This window comes from Bufo gargarizans, chromosome 1 (genome assembly GCF_014858855.1).
Source record: "Bufo gargarizans isolate SCDJY-AF-19 chromosome 1, ASM1485885v1, whole genome shotgun sequence".
NCBI classification, from domain to species: Eukaryota; Metazoa; Chordata; class Amphibia; order Anura; family Bufonidae; genus Bufo; species Bufo gargarizans.
In genome coordinates, this window is record NC_058080.1 from 76,291,324 (window position 1) to 76,311,317 (window position 19,994).

Consider the following 19,994-nt stretch of genomic DNA (forward strand, 5'->3'; position numbering starts at 1 on the left):
ATTATTTTGCTAAAAAGCTTTTTTGTATATAAGAAAGAGGAAATTCGCTTTCTCAAATCTGGTGGAATCTGCTCTAATTACTCTCCTGAGCACTATAGATGGGGCTTCGCTACTGTTTGTAGATGAAATGGAAAAATAATTAGCAAGTTCTTAGGAGAATGGTGGCTTATATTCTACATTATCTGTGTGAATAGGAAAATGTTGTTGCTAATCGATCCCGTGAAAACTCAAGCAGATTTTCATAATTAATTGAACAGCTACGGCCATGATTTTTTTTCACTGTGGTCCCTCAAATGCAAGTTTGCACAGGTAATAACATTAATGGATATGTGTGCTACTGTGGCTGTGCGAGACTGCAACAAAAACTAATTTCACCTCGCCGGAGCCTAGACGAATCTCCGTACAGCATTCAAATAAAGTTTTCAATAACCCAACTCTGTATTTTGGATCCGAAGCTCGATTCTCTCAACACTAATAGCAATGACAACATTACCTCATCCTGCAAAAAAGAGCCATTACACAAGATTATAGCCCAAAAATGTTTAAAAAAAATATGGCTGTCAGAAAAACTAGATTTTTTCCCCCCAAAAAAGTGGTAAAACATTAAAAAGCATCCATAAATTAGTCCAAAAGCCAAAAGGGATTATTTCCTTTCTGAACCAGCGTGACCAAACAGCAGTTAACGTCTACATTTATGGCATTTCAACCCACGGAACAATTTTAAAGGTGTGGTATTTCTTAGATGTCACAAGCTGGGCACAACATATTGGACACTGAAATGCCATACTGTATCTGTGGGATTTTCATTTTGCACAGGTCCCTGATGATCCATTTCTGTAAAACAAATGTGGCATCAACGTGCTTATTCCATCTTTGATGGAATCACTTATTGGAGGTTTCCACTGTATGGGTACCTCAGGGTCTCTTCAAAAAAATGATGTAGTGCCCAAAAGCTATTACAGTTAAATCCGTGTTTCAAAAAGCCAAATGGGGCTCCTTCCCTTCTGAGCCCTACCGTGTGCCCATACAGCAGCTTACATCCTAATTTATGGCATTTCTTCACCCAGTAGAACCCACCTATCAATTCAATAATAAGAAGGCCTACTTTTAATACTGGTACATGCTAGGCGCAACATATTAGGGCACTGAGATGAAATATTTGTATAAAAATTGCAATTTTTACTTTGCACCATCTGCTGTGAATTAGTTTTTGTAAAATGATTATGGGGTCAAAATGTTCACTTCACTCTCTGCTAAATTCTGTGAGGGATGTGGTTTCTAAAATAGGCTCACTTCTTGCGGTTTTATTTTTTATTTACTAGATCTCATATGCGCATGGTGCTCTTTCTCTTCTGAACCCCGCAATTTTACCCTTACAACACCTTTTGACCACATATGGATTGTTTCCGTAGTTAGAAATAATCGTTAATAAATAGTTTTTTTCACCCCTGGTGAAAATGAAAAATCTGGGACTAAAGCAACATTTTACTAGAAAAGAAATATAATTTTTCATTATCACAGCCGAGTGTTTTTAAGTTATATGAAATACCTGTGGGATCAACGCACTAACTACATGCCTCAATAAAGTCTTTGAGGGGTGTAGTTTCCAAAATGGTCACTTTTTGGGGGTTTCCACTGGTCTCTTAAAATGTGACATGGAGCCTAAAAAACATTCCATCAAAATCTGGCCTCCAAAAACCATATGGCACTCCTCCTTTTCCTTCTGAGTCCCTATGGTGTGCTCATGCAGCAGTTTACGACCACATATGGAATGTTTCTTTAAACTGTTTATTGTGATAATAAACATTGAGGTTTGTTTTGCTGTTAATCCTTGCAGTGTTACAGGAAAAATGAATTAAAATGAAAAATGTGCAAAAAATTAAAATTTTGAAATGTCACCATCATTTTCCTCTAATTCTTGTTGTGCCCCTAAAAGGTTAAACTTTTTTTATATTTTGATGACCTATTCTCAGGATAGGTCATCAGTATCTGATTGGTCGGGGGTCTGACACTCAGGACCCCCATGGATCATCTATTTTGAGAATGAAGTAGTGCTCCCATACCAAGCACAGCGCCATACATTGTATAGTGACTGTGCTTGGTATCACAGCTCAGCCCCATTCACAGTGAATGAGGTTGAGCTGCTCCTAGGCCACGTAACCGTTGAATGGGTCATCACTCAACTTAAGAAAAGCAGAGAGACGGCCTCAAACAGCTGATCGGCGGGGGTTCCGGGTGTCAGGTCCCCACCTGATCATATACTGAGGATAGGTCATCATTAAAAAAAACTCAGAATACTCCTTTGACAAAGTTTATAAAGTCAGTTTTGAATAATTTAAGGGGTGTAGTTTTTATATATGTCACTTATGGATGCTTTTCATTATATAATCCACTCAAAGTGACTTCATAACTGAATTGGTCCTTAAAAAAGTGGGTTATGGAAATGTTCTTGAAAATTAAAAAAATAGTTTCTGAAATTGTAAGCCTTCTAATATCATAAACTGACATTTACAAAATGACGCAATGATAAAGTAGACATATGGTGAATGTTAAAGAGGTTGTGTCACTTCAGCAAGTGGCATATATCATGATGAGAAAGTTAATACAAGCCACTTGTGTTGTGATTGTCCATATTGCTTTCCTTGCTGGCTGGATTCATTTTTCCATCACATTGTATACAGCTCGTTTCCATGGTTATGACCACCCTGCAATCCATCAGCGGTGGACCTGTTTGCACACTATATTAAAAAGTGTCAGCCATTCTGATGGCCGAGACCATAGAAGCTCACATAGGCTGGTGCTTTTTTCTATAGTGTGCAGGCACTGCCACTGATGCTGGATTGCAGTAATAACTATTTTATGAAGTACCACTTTCTGTCTTAACAGCAGAGAAATTCACTTTTAAAAAGAAGCAAATATTCCACATTGAAAAAAAAAATAATGTTTTTAAAGATAAAACATATCGATCCAAATTTACCACTAGCATGAAGTACAGTTACAGAATCGGTTGAATAAATAAAAGCAGTTCAAAGTTATTGCCACCAAATTTGCATGATTAGGCTCCTTCAGCAAGGTGAAAATGACTATGTCTTGAGAGGGTTAAACATATATTTCAATTGAATAGATTAATGGTGGTGTGAACATTTTGACTATTGGCTTACAAGAGTCCATATGCCTTTTGGAGATTTTTTTATTATACACAACATGCATTTTTAATGGGGTAAAATCTAGATTATCTTCAGTATTACAAATTACAATGCATAACACAAAGAAACAGCAATTGAACTCTACTCACCTCTGTTAAAAGAAATGTAATAAAGCAGCAACATTTTCTTTTAATGAGGAACAAATTGAAGACATTTTTTGCGTAATACTCCTATGACAATGTAAAGTGCTGTCCTTTGGTATTCTTTTCAAAGTAAGGCAGTACAGTAAATTATGAGTCATCACAAGTGTTTCTACTTGCAAAATTAGTACAATCCCTTGGGTTAGCCCAGGTCTGTGCAAGACAAAGAAGAATAAATGTTTTGTCATAGTGTAATAAGTAGACCACAGATCCCATGGCTCTTCTTGGCTTTCTTAGGCATGCTTCGAATGTCTTGCCTGACTCTCTTGATGGTCGCCTATTGTTTTAATTTTGGAATAACTTCTATACATGGGGATAACTATGACAGTGTTCTCAAAAGAGTTGAAAACTGCTGTGGTGTAAATTTTTACTTTAGAAAACAAATAACTGTTCATCCAGCCCAACAAATAGAAAATGTAGCTGCAAGCTGTCTGTTAGCTTTATAAAACTATGAAGAGATTTACAGTCACAAGATATACTATAAATGTCTGATAGGTGGAGGCCCCACACAGGGGTAGCACCACCAATGAGGCCAAGTGAGGTGACTGCCTCAGGCGGCAAGACCTAGAGACAAGTGGGGGCAGTGGCAGGGTCGTAGGAATATATCTCTATATTCAACTTTATCACAGTATGCCTTAAAGTCAGTTTTGAATAATTTAAGGGGTGTAGTTTTTGATATATGTCACTTATGGGTGCTTTTCATTATATAATCCACTTAAAGTGACTTCATAACTGATTTGGGACCTTAAAAAAGTGGGTTATGGAAATGTTCTTGAAAATTTCAAAAATTGTTTCTGAAATTCTAAGCCTTCTAATATCATAAAGTGACATTTACAAAATGATGCCAAGATAAAGTAGACTATATGGTGAATGTTAAAGAGGTTGTCACTTCAGCAAGTGGCATACATCATGAAGAGAAAGTTAATACAAGCCACTTACTAATGTGTTGTGATTATCCATATTGCTGGGATTTATTTGGACTGGGGAGGATCCCACTATCAAACCTACCTTCCCAGTCCAAATAAAATCCAGCCCTTGAACTTTAACAAAAAATAACTCCAGCAACTACGTTTGCTGAAGCCAGCATCATCTTCCTGGATTTTATTTACCTCACCCAGTTAAGGAACCTAGGTGGGATATACACCCCTTTCAGGACTTTACCATACACTTTACCACAATACATTTAACCATTTAAAGGAATTTTCCCCCATTCCAGGGCATGTTTTCCCTTAGCCTGAGGGATCCTCAGGTGTTGTCCAGCTGGGATCGTTAGGGGGAAATAAAAACACATCCCAGTCTGTCAGTCAGAGAAGGAGTTATGCCTGGACAAAGCCTAGGAAGCTGGCTGCCTTGATGACCACGGAAGCCTGATTCTCCGAGTGTGACCTGCGCTTAATAGGTGAGCTAGAAACAAATTTGTATTAGCTAGAGCCCAAACGGGCAGGAGTTTATTTTGTTTGAATTATGCTTTGGTGATGCTGGAACCTCATCTTACCCTGCGAGTTATAACTGGGTTCACCTGAAATTGCCGAAGTGCCATAAAATAAAGCATTGTTTGGACTCTAATCCTGTGAAGGAATCTGTCATCGCCGTCCTGCTTAAGAGAGCAATCCCTTACAGTATATTAGATTAGAGCAGCAGGCTCATTTTAGGCTTCCTTTGGCTGGCTAATTATATACATAGGATAGCTATATGCTGAACATTCCTTCTCCCAACAACTATCTCCACCGACCTCCATGTACACATGCCTGCTCGAAATGGGTAGGCGTGCAATGCCCTGAAAGTGGAGAGAGGGGAAAGCTGCTACCAGGCATCTCTGGCCATGGCTTAATTCCACAAAAACAAAAGGATTAGATAGTTGAAATCTGACTATCCATTCCTTATCTCCCCGAAAGGTTCCCATTATACATTAGATGGCCAGCCAGACCAGTTCAAATCAGCAGGTTTAGCCAACATGTATCTGATATGTATGACCAGCTTTAATTTCCACACCTATTTTTGGAGGGGAGGCATCAGCTGTGACTCAATGAGGTCACATGTGGTCTTGTAATGGGTCATGCTATATACATCTGTGACTTAGGATACACCAATGTGGATAAACTATGAAGGTAAGTAAAAATTCAGCAATACCAGCGTTTCTATACTAGTGAATATGATGCTTTAAAAAATAAATAGGATTGAAAAAAAAAACTGAGGATCATTCTGTCCTGCAAAAAATGGTTGCACCGTGTATTGAATTATTTATTAAGCAGTACTAGCCATTTATATAATGTGCTGAAATGAAGGCACCGTTCCTGAAACTCTCTGTTCCCTTCTGGACGGAACAACCTAATCACTGCAATAAAATTACAGATTCACTAAATTTTAAGTTGGTATACAACTGAGACCCAAATGCATGGTGAAGAAGTTCCACAGTGTTACATTGCAATGTATTTGGTAAGGAAATGCATTCCTTCCTAAAATGATCATTTCAAATTCATAATTGTCACAGTTATATTCTGTGTGCAATGACAGCATGTTCATCCAGGTATTTACACACAAACATTCACAATGTTAGAGTATATCTGGTGGAAAATTTGGCTTCAGTACTTCCAGTTCCTTAACAATATTTATGATTTATCTCTTTCACATATTTATGCCTTGGTTCAAGAACAGGTTTTACGTTATTGGTCTAAATATTTAACTTTTTAAAGGAAATCAGATAAGGACATATTTACAGGGTCATTCCCATAACACAAAGTCATGGCATTTTGCTAGCTTATACCATTACGTTGTGCTTGGTAAGGAACCAAACTCTGGGACCCACACTGATACTAAAAATGTATCTTACCACTGCATTTCTTTCAAACTTTTTCCTGTACAGAGGGCACCCCCATCCACCCACAGCACAACTCCATTCAATAATGTGCAATGGAGAAGGAAATACAGTGCTACACCTGCTCGGTGGTCTCTCTGCTTCTGAGAACTGGTGGGGCTTCTGGCAGTCAGACCCCAATCAATCAAAAGGTGGTGCCATATCCTAACAATATGCTATAATTTCTGTTACTGTGTCAACAGAGCAGATTTGACTTGGGGCTACTCCTAGTGGTGTTATCCTGGTGATCCCTTGGTTTACCTTTTAATACCTGTAAAGGGATCCGGACTTTGCTGCAGGGAAACTTCCACGCCTTTACCTTCTGAATTAGTCTCTGTTTTGTTAACAACTGACCTACGGTGGTCAAGAGACAGTGGTGCAGGGCACTGAAGGATCAGGCAAATCTATAAAAAAGGCTGAAGTTGGTACATGGGCAGGACACTAAAAAACTAATATAAAGTTTTCAGTCTGTATGTAAACATTTCGGCCAAGGTACTCTAGCTATACCGATTAATTAGTCACAATACAATGTTTTATCATGTTTTGTACTTCTATATCTTTTGTATGTGCTGTGCACTAGAGTTGAAGGGCCTTTCTATTAACATATTAGAAGGTTTTGGTAAACTGCAGGCTAGGTTATGACTTTGATCATTTGACCAAAGATATTAACACCGGAAGTCTTGCTATGCTACTACCAGAACATCCTCTGATTAGAAGGTCATGGTGCCCCTTGCCATTCTCATGATGACATACATTTTTCACTTCTCATTTGCTAATATGGTAGTGAGACTAGAGTTCTCATGAGCTGTCTTTATGGTACATATGCTCTTGATTCCACTTTTGTTGTCTCTAGGCTGCCATATACGGTACATATAGATAACCTACAGGTTATATACAATGCTATCCCTTTTAATAGGCAACTTTAGTTGCATAATGAGATGTGCAGGCGAGCCACCAGACCGCTACTTCTTTGAATAGTCTTAATGTGGTTGGCTGCTGAGCCACAGGGATTAGAAACATTGGTTTGTTGCACCTGGGAATCAGGCAATACACATAGACAATACAGGCTGTCAGTCGGCACAGGATCAATTCAGTTAACAGAAACAGGTCAGAACAAGCAGCAGACAGCAAGGATCCAGGAATCATGCACTGATAGATAAACAGATTAAAGATCTTTGCAAATTCTAGCAGGTTAGAGGGACCTGAGACTAAGTTCTCTAGCGGTCAACAGAGATCAAATGCAAGGAAGTGAGGTTAGCAGCACAGCTTTATAGGAGCAGCTGATTACCAATTGGACACAGCCATGCAGCAGCTCAAAGAGCAATAGAAGCTTAACCCTATCAGTGCTGAATACAGCATTAAAATGAATAAAAGACCCAAAGCAGGCTCCAATGTGCACAGCATAAATAACCTACAAAAAACGCTCTCTATGCATTAATGATAACCCATAGGCAAGATAATTATACTTAACCCAAAAAAAAAAAAGACACTATGGAATAATAATATATCTAAGTATATAAAAATAATCTTTATTAAATTAATTACAAGTATACATGATAAGACAATTTGGCAGAGATAGGCATGATGTAAAACTAGATACAGACAAAATATGACTGAGACGCCCCTTAGCAAGGTAAGTCACCTCCAGAATCAATGTTGGAGTATATCCTACAAAACCCCCCAATACTGCTACTAATTTGGGTCTCGTACCGCTATACCCTAAAGCAGGGGTGCCCAACAGGGGGGCCACATGCGGTCTTTGATAACATTCTCTGCGGCCCGGAACCATGTGGTAACAGACATGTATGTCTTGTGGCTGCTCACATGTATCTGTCAAGTATTCTCCCATGAGATGGGAGTCCTGGAACTGTAACCAGACATTTGTAATATATACTCTATGTACAATATGCCATAAATACAGTATTTCAGTTGTTAATACCACTTAAATTTTATTATTGGCCCTTGTCATTGGTTCGGTCTGACAATGGAAGCTTTCCAAGGAATTACAATGATGGCCATCAATGTGTTATCATGGTGTGTCTCACCCCTGGGACACCACCAATTATCAGATACAGTGAGCGTCACTTCCGCGCTTCATTGTGTATCCAACAATACCTCGTCCTTATGTACGGCTATGTCTGGAACTGCAGCTCAACCATGTTCAGTGGCTCTTTTGTTTTTCTAGTCTATGAACTCCCCAGGCATGGGCCACAAATTCATGACCTATCTTAAGAATATCTCATCAATGTCTTTTATTAAATGTCCCTGGGTATATTTCCATTATTTTACATTTCAACTTCCCATTTCTTGACTGAGATAAGAAGTTGTATTTAGTAAGCAGTGTAATAGGCGTGCACACACACACAAAAAAAAACTGATCTGATATTTTATTTGCTGGAAAGAAGTAGCAGGAAAATAGACGTCTATTGTTACTGCTTGATATTTGAGCCATTACAAAAATAAAATAAAAAATAAATCGACCTGCCAATCTATGCAGAGGCACATTCCCTCCAACAACCTTGGGTTAATGATAATCTGAAAAATAAGGTCAAACTTACTTTACTTTGCTAACTCTTATACTAAAGGGACATTTGTCAGTCCCCTCCAGGCACATTTTTGTCAGCTGTAAACTTAACTGAGTATGCAGAAAGAGCTCTTCGATTGGATTTTTGTGACCATTTGTGCAGGTCCAGACTGCAAAACAAACAGTGGCCTTTAATGCCAATATGTTCACGGAGAAACCGCAGTACTGCATTTTAAGGGCATTTAATAGCCTGAAATATCACATAGAAAGAAAAATAACAGATGTTAACAGCAAAGTTTAAAAACAGCCACAGCATGTGAGTCATTTTTCCACCCTGCTGTACAAACACAAATTTGAGGAATTTTGCAAGGTATCACCATGTATAAATGCCCTTTAGGTAGATGGATGTTTGCTATATCCATTTTGGGTGAAAGTGGCTGTGTGGGATCCTAAAATTTTTAATTAAATTGTGCAAACCTTTTCTAGTTTCCTACAAAGCATAATAGTGCACTTGTCAACTTTTCCCGAGTCTTGACCTCAGTCTCCACGCTCCCGCTGAGCTCCATTGTTTACAAGTCGAGCTTCCAGGTTGTGGGTGTAGATGAGCAGGATCCACAACACTTCCCATAGCTGCTGGGCGCTACAGGATCAGCCAGACATGTAGCCGCCTACTTACACCCTTCCATGGGTGGAAACTCTGTCCACTACACCCTCCATCATACCTGCCTCTTCTTCCTAATGTTTCCTCCCACAAAGCCTCAATATGACAAGCAGTGGACTCCACCTAGCCCGCTTGTGGATTGAGATCGTCGATCAGCCCATTCCAATCTCACATAGATCTGACATCTCAACCATTCGGGTAGAGATTCTGACAGAGGGGATCATAGAAAATGGCAGTGATGTCAGAGGAAATACAGTCTCCACAGAGGGCACAGTCACGTGACCATGGAAATTATGACATCAATTCTCCCTGACAACCATTCTCTTTATCACCAGAAAGACTGAAAGGTTGTCACAAGTCTGTCTTTCAAATTACTTAATCAGATTTCTTAAGTATAGCGTATCAACAGGATTTTTTTTTATAAATTTAAACCAGATATGGAAAAAATATATATTTTTTTAATTATACATTCTGGGCAGCTGTATAGCATGACCTGCTTTGAGATATGCTTTACAGCAGCCACATGGACCATATGAACCTGTAGATGACTCATGAATTCTATGGGAGAGTGCTGTGGGCATGCTCTTAGAGGTCATTGTGCAGGCAGGGGGTGAAGGCGAGTTGTGAGCATCATCTATTCTGAATGGGGGATCCCGTGTAACTATAGGTGTTACCTGTCAATGCTGTCCATCCTGCCTGTGATAGTAATCTTGATCTTTACAGAACTTGGAGAGCGAGTGCCCAGTAAAACTGTCAGGGTGTCAGGATTTTCTTTAACATAGTGACATGGAAAATAACAGAAGAAAGAAAATGGAGATTTCACAGAAGAAAAGTAATATTTAGCAATTTTGCATCAGACGCTTGCTGGTTGAAGAGAAGCCAGTGTTCTAACCTTTTGTTGGCAGTGCCTGTTTTTTATTGCCTGTTTGGTTGGTTGGCACATTGCTGTCGTTGAGGTTGAGCCTCGGCTGCTTCTCTTCCATCTGAGGTTATGGGCAAATTTCTGGCTTTAATGGGTAAATGCACAGAATTTCTTGGTGTACTAACTGATTGTACCAGGCATATGCCTATATTTTTGGGCTCGGGACATGACTTCATCATATCCACCCTTAGGCCTCATATACATGACCATATATATTTAGTGGTCCTCAAAACGTGCATCCGCAATATATGGATGACATCTATGAGATGTCCATGTTGCATTTTCTGACTTCATTGGGTCCATGGTCCACAATTTGCAGCCAAGTATAGGACATCTTTTTGTGGAATGCAAAACATAGAACATGTCCTATTGGCCGCAAAAAGTCAGACTGCAAAAAAAAAAAAAGATGCACCTATTTTGTGTTATTTGCATTTTAACATATCTTTAAAGCAGTTAGAACCACATTTTGTAATAGAATCTACATCCCCTGCATAGATTGAGGTACTTTGAAAGATTTTCTGGTTTTATCTAAATTATGCTTAATAAGTATACAATCCTACATTCTTCTAATATACTTTATGTTTGAATTCCTCACCATTTTCAAGATATTAGTTTGCTGTGAGAGCACTGTTGTTTACATTTAGAGGCAACAAACCTGTGCTAGTCCTGGTGTCAGCTGCTAAGTGCACCTTGTTGTATCCAGTCTAGGCAATGCTCTGTAAGGGTGCTGCCACATATCACAGTGGTGCTGCATTGCGGCAAATATCTGTATGCTTTTTAATCCATATTTTTTGCCGCATCCAAAATGCAGCACCGCTGAGACATGTGACAGCACCCTTGAGCTAAACCATACCTCCCAACATACCTCCCAACTAAATGAACAAAGAGGAACACATGCGGCGCAGCAAATTTTTTCCGCACTAGGCCACGCCTCTAACTCCGTCCAAAACATAACTATGCACCTAATCCCACTCAGTCCTCTTAATGCCCACACATAGTAATTATCCGCCCTTCATACCACCAAACAGTATTTATGCCCACATTTTTCCCCCTCACAGAATTAAGCCCAGCTGTTCCCACAGTAATTGCCACGGTCCCTCCAGTGACTGAGGTTAGAAGATCTGAGAGACTGGCTGCACGTTAGGTCATCTGACATCTGTTTTCACTAGTTGCAGTGTTGTTGTTGGTAATGACCACACCTCTTGCCTCAGGTGTAGCTTGTGGTCATTACTGCTCCTCTATTTAATCTGGACTCACACTTCATACCATGCAGTTGATATTCTCTGCCTGGAGTTGGAAGAGCTGGTGTGGGGTCCTCATATAAGTCCCTGCTCATCCATTTTCTATTGAAGATAAGTATACTTCTTATGGTAATTTGTTGCTCCCATTTGCTCGTTGTTTACTAGGCCTTAGAGAGACTCTGGTTCGTTCATCTGGGAAGGAACCAGTAGTCTCAGACCCTGTCACTATTCCCAGGGCCTAGGTTTCCGGTGCATGACTATTCCCACCCTAGGGTCTATTCATACTGATAGGAGTCTGGGCTAGGTTTAGGGTTTCCTTAGGTGGTGACCATTTCCCTTTCCCTAGCCTTGAGGCCTAGTTCCTGGTCATTTTCCTTCTATTGTCATTCTGGTGTTCCTCCCCTCCCCCTACACTGTGACATTATCAACAGCCGAAAAACCGCCATTTTGTTTGTGTCAGTGCAGCGATGGATACGATTTCTGCACTGGTTGGACAACTGCAGGGGCTGTCTTTGGAGGTACAAAACGCAATATATGCCCCAACCAGGGATTTTTGTACTACTCAAAGAGTAAATGCCAACATAAGCCTATGGTAAACACCATAACATACCATAAAACCTACAAATAACTACCAGACCGCTTATAAATTAATGTCATTTTATTGCATGATTAAAAATCATTTACAAACATGATTAAAAAAACATAAGTGTAGGGAAAAAGGCGACATCAACTGGAGGACAGACACAGGGGATACTACGTCCACAGAACAGTCCATCTATGTACACATAATTGACAAAGTGCAAGTTCAAATGCCATATTCATACACAATCAAAAGGAAATTGAACGTTTACCCAAACTGTGCTTCCTGAAGGAAGCACAGTATGGGTAAACGTTCAATGTCCTTTTGATTGTGTATGAATATGGCGTTTGCACTTGCACGCGGTTCGAGAACATTTGATCAAGAACACGCTTTTGCAAAACTTCCCAGCCGATGTTCGTTTATTACTAATTACAACACAAGGTGTTCGAGGAACATCATTGTACAGTTCTTACAGGACACCCTAGGAGCAGATCCACGGTCAATCTCATTTCTCATAGATTCTGGTGGCCGGGGTTGCCCAGGATCTTTACTTCTGTTGTCCATCCCGTCCCAACCTTGGACTCAGATTTGCAGAATTCCTCAGAAAAAACTGTGATTCTGGTGGTTGCTGATCACTTTAGCAAGATGTCGCACTTTATTTCATTATCAGGTCTACCTAATGCTAAAACTCTTGCACAAGTGTTTGTCGATAACATCGTGAAGCTACATGGTATTCCCTCTGATGTGATGTCTGATAGGGGGACTCAGTTTGTTTTCAGATTCTCAAAGGTGTTCTGTACTCGCCTGGGGGTACAATTGTCGTTCTCTTCGGCCTTTCATCATCAGTCGAACGGACAGACTGAACGCACTAAGCAGAATCTGGAGACTTATTTAAGATGCTTTGTCTCAGAGAATCAGGAGGAGTGGTCTTCATTTTTGTCCTTGGCCGAGTTTGCCATAAATAACCATAGGCAGGAGTCCACTGATAAGTCGCCTTTTTTGGGGGCGTATGGGTTCCATCCGCAGTTTTGCACATATTCTGGTACTGAGACTTCTGGAATACCTGAAGAAAGATTTTCCTCTACTTTGTCATCTATTTGGTGGAAAATTCTATATAATTTTAACAAAATGGGCAACAAGTATAAACAGATGGCTGACAAGAGAAGTATGAGTGGTCACTATTCCTAGGGCCTAGGTTTCTGGTGTATGAATATTCCCACATTCAGGGTCTATTCATACTGACAGGAGTCTGGGCTAGGTTAAGGGTTTCCTTAGGTGGTGAGTCATGACCATTTTTCTTTCCCTAGCCTTGTGGCCTAGTTCCTGGTCATTTTACTTCTATTGTCATTCTGGTGTTCCTCCCCTCCCCCTATGTGACACTGTGACAGTAGTATGTCCTGTTATGTGCCTCCATTAATATGCCCAGATGTGCCTGCAGTAATATGCCTTGTTATGTGCCCCCAGTGATATGCCCAGCTGTGTCTCAGTAATATGCCAAGCTGTGCCCCTAGTAATATGCCCAGCTGTGCCCCAAGTAGTATGTCCAGATGTGCCCCCAGTAATATGCCCAGCTGTGCTCCTAGTAGTATGCCCAGCTATGCCCCCAGTAATATGCCCACATTGCCCCCCCCCCCAGTAATAAGCCCACAATGTGCCCCTCACAGAAAGTAAAAATAATAAACACCATGTACTTACTTTGTTCCTAGCAGCAGCAGGACATCGGCTGCTCTGGTCTGTGGAGGAGGTGGAACCGAGGCTGACTGCCTGCCAGCCCTGCCCCCCGATGCCAGCTCTCTGCTACATCATAATACAGGCAACTGTCTCTGCTTCCTATGGACGCAGAGACAGCTGCCAGAAAGTGGGAGATAGCTGCCCTGTACCAGGACAGTGGGACAGCCACTGAAATCCAGGACTGTCCCGCCGGATCTGGGATGGTTGGGAGGTATGGCTAAACAGAGTAGCAACAGTTAAACAAATCTCTAATAATTTGCTACAATAAATCAGTCTGCAGCCACATTGTTTAGACCATTTGTCAGCAACCTCCGACAATTCAGCTGTGGTGAAACTACAACTCTCTATTCACTTGTACTGGAATCCTGAGAGCAGCCAAGGAAGTGTGCATGCTTGGAACTGTAGTTTCACCACAGCTGGAGTGCCGGAGGTTGCTGACCCCTGGTCTAGACAAATATATCCATTTCTCAGCAGAGAGCAGGACTAGCTACCGTATGTGCAATACCCACAAATGTTGTCATTCACTCACTGCTCCTTGTATACGTATAGATACTCAAGGATGTAAGTGGAACAAATATGATAATGCGTTCCATTATACTGTGTTTGTTTATTGATGTTTTACATGTTAACCTGACTGTCAGAAAAACTTAAAGTGAACCTGTCACCACAAAGTGCAGTGCAATGTCATAGAGCAGGAGGAGCTGAGCAGATTAATATATCGTTTTGTGGGAAAAGATTCAGGAAAACTTATGATTTATACATTTATATCTCTTCATTTTCTGAACTTAAAGGGGCTCAGCCATGATTGATGTAAAAAATGAAAATCAGACATAATATAGTACATGACATTCTCTTTCTAACAAATCTAGAACAAGCCCTGTACCTCACATGGGTCCAGAGATCTCCACAATCCCTGCTCTGCTAGATTGGCCCCTTTCAGATGAGTGAGTTCCACGCATCGGACTTGCAGCGTGAATATGTGGCAGCTCCAGTGGAGCACAGGCCCCAAACTTTAGGCCTTCATCGGACAGAAAAGAACAAGTGATAATGTGGCTGGAGGTATAACAATAGATAACAGTGGATAACAATTTTACTGCAGCGCAGGCCAGTGGAGTACTGGACCCAAACATTAGGCATTCACCGGACAAAAAAAACAACAAGTGATTATGTGGCTGGAGGTATATTAGGCGGTCAGTGGATAACAATTTTACAGCAGGCTAGTGGAGTATAGGCCCCAAACATTAGGCATTCACCGGACAGAAAAGAACAAGTGATTACGTGGCTGGGGTACATTAGGCGTTCACTGAATAACAATTTTACTGTAGGCCAGTGGAGTACAGGCCCCAAAAATTAGGCATTCATCTGACAGAAAAGAACTAGTGATTATGTGTCTGGAGGTACATTAGGCGGTCACTGGATACAAATTTTACTGTAGGTCAGTGGAGTACAGGCCCCAAAAATGAGGCATTCACCTGACAGAAAAGGCCTTTTATGCCGCTGTATATGCATAAGACAAGGATCATTCTTTGGTCTGGGTCGTGGCGGATATGAGTGGGCTGGCATGAGGAAATTCAATTATAATTGGTCGTCACATGTGTTGAATTCCTCCGAGATCCATGCCTCATTCATTTTTAGAAAAGTGAATTAGTCCACACTGTCGTGAGCTAGTCGAGTGCGCTTATCGGTCACGATCCCCCCTGCTGCGTTGAAAGTCTTTTCGGACAGGACACTCGATGAGGGGCAAGCCAAGAGTTCCATGGCAAATTGTGTCAGCTCTGGCCACAGGTCAAGCCTGCACACTCAGTAGTCCAGGGGTTCCTTTTCTGAGCGTCCACATCGGCCGTTAACCCGATGTAGTCGGACACCTGTCAGTCTATGCATTCCCTGAGGTTGGATCCGGAAGGCGGCTCTTGATGGGTTGGCTGCAAGAATAATCTCATATCCGAAGTAACCAACACATCTTCAAACCACCCTCTTCTTGCAGCCACGGTAAGATTGCTACCCGCACCCGTTTCGCTGTGGGTGGAAATTCCTCTGCCAGCAGAATGCAGCATCTCTCACAGCAAGGCCTAGAAATTCTGCATTGTGACAGCCCTCTGAGATGCTGGTAACATGTCCACCATTTTGTGTTTGTACCGGGGGTCTAAGTACCTTGACACCCAGTACTGCTCCTTGCCCTTTATGCTTTTTATACGGGGATGCCTCTTTAAACACTGGAGCATTAAGGCCCCCATTTGCACTAAATTGGAAGCAGTGGAGCGCCCTGGCACCTGTTCATCGCCCAGAAGAATGTCATCCTTGATCTCCTCCCCCAGCCACGGACAACACCAGGGATCCCCGAAAAGTTTAAAGTCCCCCTCAAAGCCTGCTTCTCCTCCTACTACTCCTCCCCCCAGCCACCATCCTCCTCTGACTCCTCTTTAGACTCCTGCTGACTTGTCTCAGATGGAGTAGCCCCTACTGGGAATTCATTCTGCATTGCGACTTTCTCATCTTCCAGCTCCTGCTCCTCGACGGTTTGATCAATGACACAACGCAATGCACGCTCCAGAAAGAAGGTGTAAGGTATGATGTCACTGATGGTGCCCTGGCTGCGACTGACCAGTTTGGTGATCTCATCAAATGGCTGCAGAATTCTGCATGTGTCACGCATGAGCAGCCACTGGCGCGGTGAAAAGAAACCAAGCTCCCAGAACCTGTCCTGCTGCAGAGTTCGTAAAGGTAGTCGTTAACGGCACATTGCTGCTGGAGCAGCCTATCAAGCATATACAAGGTGGAGTTCTAGCGCATCGGGCTGTCACAAATCAGACATCTGACGGACAGGTGAACTCTAAAATGGCCAGAGATTATTCTGGTCTGCCGCAAGACGTCCTGGACCACAGGGTATTTGGCAACGAATCGCTGCACAACTAAGTTCAGGACATGTGTTATGCACAGCATTTTGTCCTGTTTCAGCGCGTTCAGCAGATTGGCACCGTTGTCACACATCACTTTACCAACTGTCAAATTGAGTGGGGTTAGCCACTGATCGGCCTGTGACCAAAGAGCTGAAAGCAGTGCAGGACCTTTGTGGCTCTTGGCTTCCAAAAACCGAAGCCACAGCACAGCATGGCAACGTCTCACCTGGCACATCGAATAGGTTCTGGGAAGCTTGGGGGGTGCAGTGGAAGAGACGGTAGCAGTGGAAAAGGAGGAGTCAGTCAAAGAGGAGATGGAGGATGGTGTAGGAGTAGGAGAAGAAGAGGCATGCCTGCATCCAATCCATGGCGGTATCACCAAATCCACATGGGTGCCACGGGTCACATGCTTAAGGGTTGTCACAAGGTTCACTAAGTGGGCAGTAAAAGTTATGTACCTTCCCTGCCCGTGTTTGCTAGACCACGTGTCTGTGGTCAGATGTATCTTGGCAATGACACTGTGTGACAGAGATATATTCAATTGCCGCTGAACATGGCCATATAGCTCTAGGAGGTCCTTCTGGGAGAAATATTTCCTTCCGGGGACCTTCCATTTCGGTGAGCCAATGGCCACAAATTTTATAAAGGCCTCCGAGTCCACCAGTTCATATGGCAGTAGTTAGAAGGCTAGCAGTTCCGACAAGCCAGCGGTCAGCCGTTGGGCAATAGGGTTATCAGGCGTCATCATCCTCTTCCTCTCTTGTGGGCACCCACGTGATGTCCATCGACATGTCATCATCGTCACCTTCACCACCACTGACATTAGAGATCTCGGAGTAGGCAGCAACAGCGGGGACCTCCCTCCTTGGGCTGATCTGCGTACTGTCGTCAGACAGCTGGGTGGCAGCTGTTTCTAACTCCTCTTCCTCAAACGATGCAAAAAATGGCTGCGCAGCGGTAAGGTCTGGGATTAGATGGGAAAATAATTCCTATAACTCGAGTGGAGGAGCTATGGTGGTGGTGGTGGTGTTTTTGGGGGTGCACACAGCAGAGAGTAAGGAGGGTGCAGATACAGAGGATGCGGAGGGTGCAGAAGCGGAAGGCTGAGTGAGCCACTCAACCAACTTTGACGTAATCACACACACCTTCTCCAAGTTCCCACTTAGGCTCCGGCCTGGTGCACCTGCCTGACCCCTACAACCCCTGCGGAATGGCCTGCTTCTTCCTCTGCCTGTCATTTTCAAAATGACTCTGTGCCATAGTCCCTAGAGAAGATCAGTATTTGTGGAAGCAGGTATATCGCATCCCTCAATCAGTATTTTGTGGAAGCAGGCATATAGAACCCTTTAATCAGTATTTTGTAGAAGCAGGTATATCTCACCCCTCAATCAGTATTTTGTGGAAGCAGGTATATAGAACACCTGATTCAATATTTGGTGGAAGCAGTTATATCGCACCCCTCAATCTGTATTTTGTGTAAGCAGGTATATCAAACCCCTTAATCAGTATTTTGTAGAAGCAGTTATATTGCACCCCTAAATCAGCATTTTTTGGAAACACGTATATAGAACACCTGAATCAATATTTGGTGGAAGCAGGTATATTGCACCCCTCAATATGTAATTTGTGGAAGCAGGAGTATCAAACATCTTAATCAGTATTTTGTGGAAGCAGGTATATTGCACCTCTCAATCAGTATTTTGTGGAAGCAGGTATATAAAACCCCTTAATCAGTATTTTGTAGAAGCAGGTATATATCACACCTCTCAATCAGTATTTTGTGGAGACAGGTATATAGAACCTCTGAATCAATATTTGGTGGAAGCAGGTATATTGCACCCCTCAATCAGTATTTTGTGGAAGCCGGTGTATCGGAGGCCTCAATCAATATTTGGTGGAAGCAGGTATATTGCACTCCTCAGTCAGTATTTTGTGGAAGCAGGTACATAGAACCCCTTAATCAATATTTTGTAGAAGCAGGTATATCACACCCCTCAATCTATATTTTGTGGAAGCAGATATATCAAACCCCTTATAGGGTTTCTGTCACTAGAATTTTCAGTATTAAACTGGCTGACATTAGCGATGTGCTAATGTCAGCTGCACCTAACTCTGCTATTCTAATGATTTTCCGTGCCCCATGTTACTGTAGTATTCTGACTTTTATAATATGTAAATTAGCCTCTACGAGCAGAGGGGTGTTGCTCCTGCACCTACAGTCTCCCATCTCCCACCTCAAGTCACGCTTTCCAAGTGTTGATTGACAGGGCCAAGCATCGTTCGCATCTTTCTGCCTGCCCTGTGCCCTGGGGAAATCTCGCACCGTTCGGTATTCTGCACAGGCGCAGTGAGGGAAGGATGCTCGCAGGCTGCCAGCTTCCTCACCTTGTCTGTGCAGAATACCGAACGGCGCGAGATTTCCCCTGGGAAAAGGGCAGGCAGAAGGATGCGAACGATGCCTGCCCTTTCAATCAACATTCGGAAGGTGTGACTTGAGATAGGAGACCGGAGCCTTTAGGTGCAGGAACAACACCCCCCCCCCCCCCGATACTAGAGGCGCATTTACATATTATAAAAGTAAGAATTCTACATTAACGGGGGCACGGATAATCCTTAGAATAGCAAAGTTAGATGCGGCTGACATTAGCATATTGCATAGAAACCCTTTAATCAGTATTTTGTGGAAGCAGGGATATCGCACCCCTTAATCAGTATTTTGTGGAAGCAGGCATATAGAACCCCATAATCAATTTTTGGTGGAAGCAGGTATATCTCACCCCTCAATCAGCGTTTTGTGGAAGCAGGTATATCGCAGGCCTCAATCTATATTTGGTGGAAGCAGGTATATTGCACCCTTCAATTAGTATATCACACCCATTGATAGCACACCTATACCAGTCCTTAAAAGTACTTTTGTGGCCCTATTAGCTAGCGTTTGGTGTCCCTAACAGTCTGTCCCTGCTCCACAAAGCAACCTCTCCCTACACTGGCTAAACACTGGTAAAATGGCTGCCAGATCGGGTTCTGTTATAGGGTAGGGGGTATCTCCATGTGTTAAAATGTCTCAATTGACTGTCCTGTCCCACCTGATGGATGTGTCATGGGTCAAAGTTCGGCGCAATGCAAAAGAATATGGCACATGCAAACATCGCCATATGTTCGGCGAATGGCGAACGCTCAAAGTTCGCCGCAAAACGACTGACAGGCAAACCGCAAGGACATCTCTATTGGATTACAC